Here is a 6,147-nt window from a genome sequence, read left to right as displayed (position 1 = left end):
AATAGCTGCTCGCCAGATTTTATTGCATTATAAAGAAAAGTTATTGAAACTAAATACAACTAAATAAACAACAACAACTAAAACAAATAACAACAACTACTAATAACAATAACTAAATAAACAACAACTAAATTCCATTCGTTTAGCATTGCGTCATATGTTGTTCCTACTAAATCGAAGTAGTTGTGTTTTTTTCATATTATACCCAAGTGGAAAGGATAAAAAAAAATTTTTTAATCTTTCAATTCTTTTTTTTCGTTACGACAAAATGGCTTTTATAGTTATATTAAAGAATTCTTTTTATAGTGATATTAAAATTGAATAGCATAATTTCTGTTATGGATAAAATAAATATATTCATTCAGGCATTTAATTGAAATGTTAATATATTATATTTCATTTTAAACTGTTAACAATTTCAAAATAAAGTACTCCTTTTAACATTAATAGTAAATTTCTAGTTTATTTTATACAATTATTTATAAATTTACAATTAGTTATGAGTTAGGTTGATTCTTAAATATGAAAAAAATTATTATTTACTAATTAATAGTACATTTCTAGTTTATTCTTTAATATGAATAAAAATATTTATCATTTAGTAGAAATGAGAATGATTCTGGGAATTTTTTTGTGACAAAATATTTATTCATAGTTGATAAAGTTACACGCTACGAAATGAGACACAAAACCGTATTTCTTGCATATAGATATACTTTATTTTGATTGATTTGGATTCCTCGAAATATAACAAAATATGTAAACAGCCGCAATCCTAAAAACATGGCCAAAATATTTTAATCGAAAGATGTTGAAAGTTTGATATACCTTTAATATCAATTTCACATTTTTCGTATTTTCCATACTAGTTATTTTTCGTATTTCTTTTCAAAAATGTGCAAATAAAATGTGAATTCTAAGGTTTAAAATTTTTATTAGTATTATTAATAACAATTCACTATTAATATAATAATTGTTAATAATAACTATTAATAATTATTAAAAATAATTATTGTTAATATAATAATTATTTTTATTTTCACTAAGAAAATATCTGAAATATGAGAAAAATCAATCGAATCAGTATATGAGTAATAAACTTTAAAAAAGTCGTTGTTTTTAAATTTCTGTTCCTCAAAAACTCATAGTTCGATTCAGCTAAGACTTTTAGAAATTGTTTTATATTAGGTAAAAATTAAATATAGTTTGTATATATGCCCTACCAATAAATTTTTTCACACTTTTTTAATGTAATAAATAATAGGAAATAATAAATTATTTTAAGTTTGAAATTCAAGGAATTATCTGAATGTATCGTTATTTGAATGTATCGTTAGATATAAGAGTTATGTACTAATTGACTACAAAAAATTTTTTTTTTTGCTGATTCGCTTAATTCTTTGACACAGAATTTTTATTAAACTTGTTTTTGTATGTTTTTTTTCCTTATTTAGGTTTTATTTAAAACAAAATAAATGAAAAATATTATATTTAGCATTTTCATAATTTATGGTTATGAAATGCTACATGAAACATCGCCGTCTTTTTCTGCATTAAAGGAAAATTTCAAACAATAAATTTTCATATTTGCACTTATATGCAGTTACTTATATATAAAAGAAATATAATTATTTATCATTGAAGTATCTTTAATTTACAAAATAAACTACTGATAAATTTTTGAATATGGTTAAAATTGTTTTGTAGAACTATTTTTTTGGATAAAATATTTTAGTACAAATATAAATCAGAAAATTTAGTAGATTATTTTTAGGAACTATTCCCAGAAAGCACGTAACCATACGGCAACTTTGTGTCAGAATTTCATTTTTATTTTCACGATAATATTTGAACTAAAAATCTTTTTTCAAAATAAAGCAAAAATATTTCAGTTTAAAACCTTTCATCCGACTAGGATTAAAAATTATTTTTTAAAGCTTTTTTAAAAAAGTATTGTCACTTAGATAAAAGGGTCACTTAGGTCCATAATAAGCTGACGTCACACTAGCGATAGAATCAAATTGCATTGTCCATTAAAATTTCGTGTTTTTTTAGCTGAGCGTACAAGACTTTGCGTAGAGAAACCTTATAATTACCTAGATTTAGCATTATTTTCACCTTGAGACTAGCTTTATTAAAGGATTTTTTCACGCTTGAAAATCCTAAGTCAACCTCGATTTAAGGTTTTAATATAGAAGGTTGTTTTCCAAGGTTTTGGATTACGATGATGTGAGTAGAATAGAGCACAAATAGTAACAGATCTCGTTTTAAGGTTAGGAGGTTTACGCGTAAACCGCATAACAAACCTTTTTAGGTTTACATTAAAAAGTTTTGCTGAGTTAAAATAAACCTTATTTTGCTATCTGGGATCACTGTTTTTTATAATTAAAAAATAGCAAAATATATTTTCCTTGTAATTAGAGTGTCAGATAAAAAAATAACTAAAAGGGACACTGGCCATATGCGTCTTAAGGCCTGGTTTCTTAGGACAGGACGCCGTCAGCTGGAAATCAGCGCTAACCTCTGATTGGTCCATTTGTGAGTTTGATAGTATACGTCATCGAACGCTCATCTTGAACTACAATTGCCGTCCAACTCAACTGCAGTTGGATTACAACGTGACGTTAACCACAGAAGCAATGGCGGACAACATCCAACAGCACATTGAAATCAGCCAAGATTTTGATTTTGACATTAAACATAGCTTCTTCATTAAACATAGCACTCTTCATTTAGCTCAGCTATAATGTGTTTTTTCTTGGACAAAGTCATTATTTGTTCTCTAAAACACTGGTCGACAATAACAAAATCAATACAAATTCAAAATAAAGATTTGTTTGCGTTATTAACGCATGCGCAATGAGAGATAATGTCTGTGTAGGACCGACTGTTCACGCTGAGCTAACAAAAAAGTATTTTTATGTCGTCAGCTCTACGTCAACTTTCCGCTGACGCCCAGATAAGGCGCTAGTTCTAAGAAACCAGGCCTTGAGCTAACAAACCAGTATTTTGTTGGCGTCAACGGGACGTTGACGTCCCGCTGACGCCCAAATAAGGCGCTTGTCCTAAGAAACCAGACCTTAAGAGTCAATAGGATGCTATACCTAAGTTCAAGTAAATCTAGAGTAAACCATTAAGTTTCCATCGATGAAAAATGCTTTCAAAATATCAAAATGCAAACCCAGATAGCAAATTAAGGTTTATTTTCACTCAGCAAAAACCTTTTCATCTAAACCTAAAAAGGTTTTTAATACGGTTTACGTGTAAACCTTCTAACCTTAAAGCGAGATCTGTGACAATCTGCTCGCACATTACCCTAACCCAAAACCTTGCAAAATAACCTTCTATATCAAAACCTTAAATCGAGGTTGACTTAAGGTTTTCAAGCATGAAATATTTCTTTCATAAAGCTAGTCTCAAGGTGAAAATAATCTTAAATGTAGGTAATTATAAGGTTTCTTTTCGCAAAGTATTGTATACTCAGCTAAAGTCATGAAATTTTTATGGACATTGCAGTTTGATCCTATCGCTAGTATGACGTAAGCTAAAACGTCATAATGGGCCTAAGTGACAATACTTTCTTTAGAAAAGCCTTAAAAAAATTTTTTTTAATCCTTTCAGGATGAAAGGTTTGTAACTGCAATGTTTTTGCTTCATTGGAAAAAGGTTTTTAGTACAAACATTTCAAAGGAAAATTCGGACACAAGGTTACCGTAAGGTTAACTGTAGCAGGATTATTTCTCAATTGCGTAATTTTGATTAATTCAGAGTGAAATTAATTCCGATATTTCGTGTAAGTTGTACAAACTTTAAAACTTGGTATTTTCAGTTTTTTTTTAAAAAAGAAAATGTAATTTCCTGTTTTTATTTTCCTTCTTAAAAAGTTTAAAGACTATCCCCTTAAAATTCATTGAAAATACATGTTTTTAAAATTAATCTTAAAAAGCTATCACGTTAATGACTTGTCCATAACATAAACTGTTTAAATGCAGGCCTTCAATTCGTATTCGCGTCAATTCGCATCGACTTACTAGCAGAGCCGTGAATTTGTCCCTTCAAATTAATATTGGATCTCCTTAAATGTGGTGTAGGGGCATTAAATTCCCAAATGTTGCAGTGATGCATTACATATATATACACAGAGTATTGGTAAATTTAATGGCCATTGTTGATGGGTAGTTAAGTGTATGTTGACATGAGGTAATTTGACGAATGCATTTTCAGTGTTGAATTTTAAAACACTTGTAATTCAGGTCCTATTATATTCCAATAAATAAATTCATAGTTACGTAAATTGTATTGCGTTGTATATAAAATAGGAATTTGTTTCGCGTACGAATTATTCTCTAAATATTTGTGTTTATAGAGGAGTATTCGTGGTACATAGTTTAGTGTACTGCTTAATTTATGTACGTTGGTTAATGTGTTAATATTAAAATAGTAATGTTCTTTTTTATTGGGCATAAAAATAATTCCATTAAAAAAATGATTTTATGAACAAAATATAGATTTTTGAACAAAAAGCATTGAATTGAAAATTCAGTTGATTTGATAGAGAAAAATAAAATATGCTGAACTAGGAACGAAACCTTACTAATGCTATTGTTCCCGCAGTGGACTGATCGTTAAGACACGGTTTCCAGCAGATCACCGAAGTCAAGCATCACTTGCTGCAGTCAGTGTGCGGGTGGGTGACCACTTGGATCAGTCTACGCAGGGACCGAGGGTGAGCGGTATTAGTCCTCGTTAAACTGTTGTATCGTAAAGTGCTCGACTTCTCGTGCAGGTCGTTGGGGTATCGAAGCGGGGGTGCCATCCCATCTGTAGAGGGTCAAAATTGTGATGGCATGTCTTCGGATTATCCTTAGGGATGTTTCCCTGACCTCTGCCAGTAGCCCACTGTGCAGCTCTAGTGCAACGTAAATGAACAGTATCTGTTCTACGATATTATTCTTTGATGTCTGTACTTTGATGTCTGTACTTTGACGATTATTACAGCAAATATTATTTATTTAAAAGAACTAAAAACGTTTTATGATATCAACAAAGATTTAATAACACAGATTTAGTTTACGATTCCGTTTTAATAAAATAAAAAAAATTCCAATGGCAGGCACTGAATTTGAATCGTTTTGCCTATACTATGCCAGAATTGTTGCTCACTTCGCGTTACCCAGTGGGCACCTGTGAACCAAAGTCACGGAGGCGAGCAACATTGCCCACGCCACACTGCCACAAACCCGTTTATAGGGTGGGCCACATTCACGCATCATACACACATACAACAGAGGACAGCACAAAGAGAGAGAGAAACATCCATGCCCAGAGCGGGATTCGAACCCGCAGCCTATGGCTTCGCAGTCAGGCACGCTAACCGCTCGGTCACCTGGCCGGCTTAATATAATTTAAACCTACAGATTTTGTTAATTTATCTTCAGAACTTCACTTAATTCTTTACAATATTACTATTTCATTCTTTTGTCTTTAAAAAAAATCTATTTGATTTTTAGTTATTATTATAGCACGTTCGATATTTTTCAATGAAGAGGTTATATATAGCAATGGGGATAAAAGTCAACTCCTAATATTGTTTCAGAGGAGAGAGCTCTCCAAAGTTTGAACTAATTAATGATAATTTTACTTTTTGCACATTTCGATATATCTCGAGAGCTTTTTAACCGAATTGAAAAAAAATTGCACTCAATTATAAAATTGTTGAGGCTTGTATTTCTTGCTACTTAAACAACCCAAAACATCAATTTGTTAATAAAATTCATTCGATATAAACAATTTTAATTTATAATTTAGAGTTTTTTGTTAAAAAAATTAAAGCTCATAAAAAAAAATATGAAGTCAAATATAAAGCTAGATATTTTTATAAAAAGAAATAAAAATTATAATAAATCACATTTTCAGCCATTTCAAAAGTTTTAAATTGTGAATTTTGTAAAATTTTTTACAGAAGTCATGTGAGTAGATTTCGTATACTTATTAAATGTTACAACTATAGAATCTAAGAAAAAATATATATTTGTAAATTTGTATATTTGTTGAAATAAATATATTTGTAAAATAGTTTAAAAAAATGTGTCCCTGACCGTACGGATAAATTAACTAAACTTACAGGTTCCAGTCTTTATGTACTGT

General features: G+C 29.8%; 1 protein-coding gene across 1 annotated transcript in view; it reads right to left on the bottom strand.

Moving 5' to 3' along the window:
- The window catches only part of LOC107455484 (uncharacterized), a 383,034-nt gene that overhangs the window by 123,740 nt on the left and 253,147 nt on the right, over positions 1-6,147 (bottom strand). The window lies entirely within an intron of this gene.

This window comes from Parasteatoda tepidariorum, chromosome 3 (assembly GCF_043381705.1).
Source record: "Parasteatoda tepidariorum isolate YZ-2023 chromosome 3, CAS_Ptep_4.0, whole genome shotgun sequence".
NCBI classification, from domain to species: Eukaryota; Metazoa; Arthropoda; class Arachnida; order Araneae; family Theridiidae; genus Parasteatoda; species Parasteatoda tepidariorum.
The sequence above is the reverse complement of the archived record's forward strand: the minus strand, read 5'-3'. Positions and strand labels throughout refer to the sequence as shown.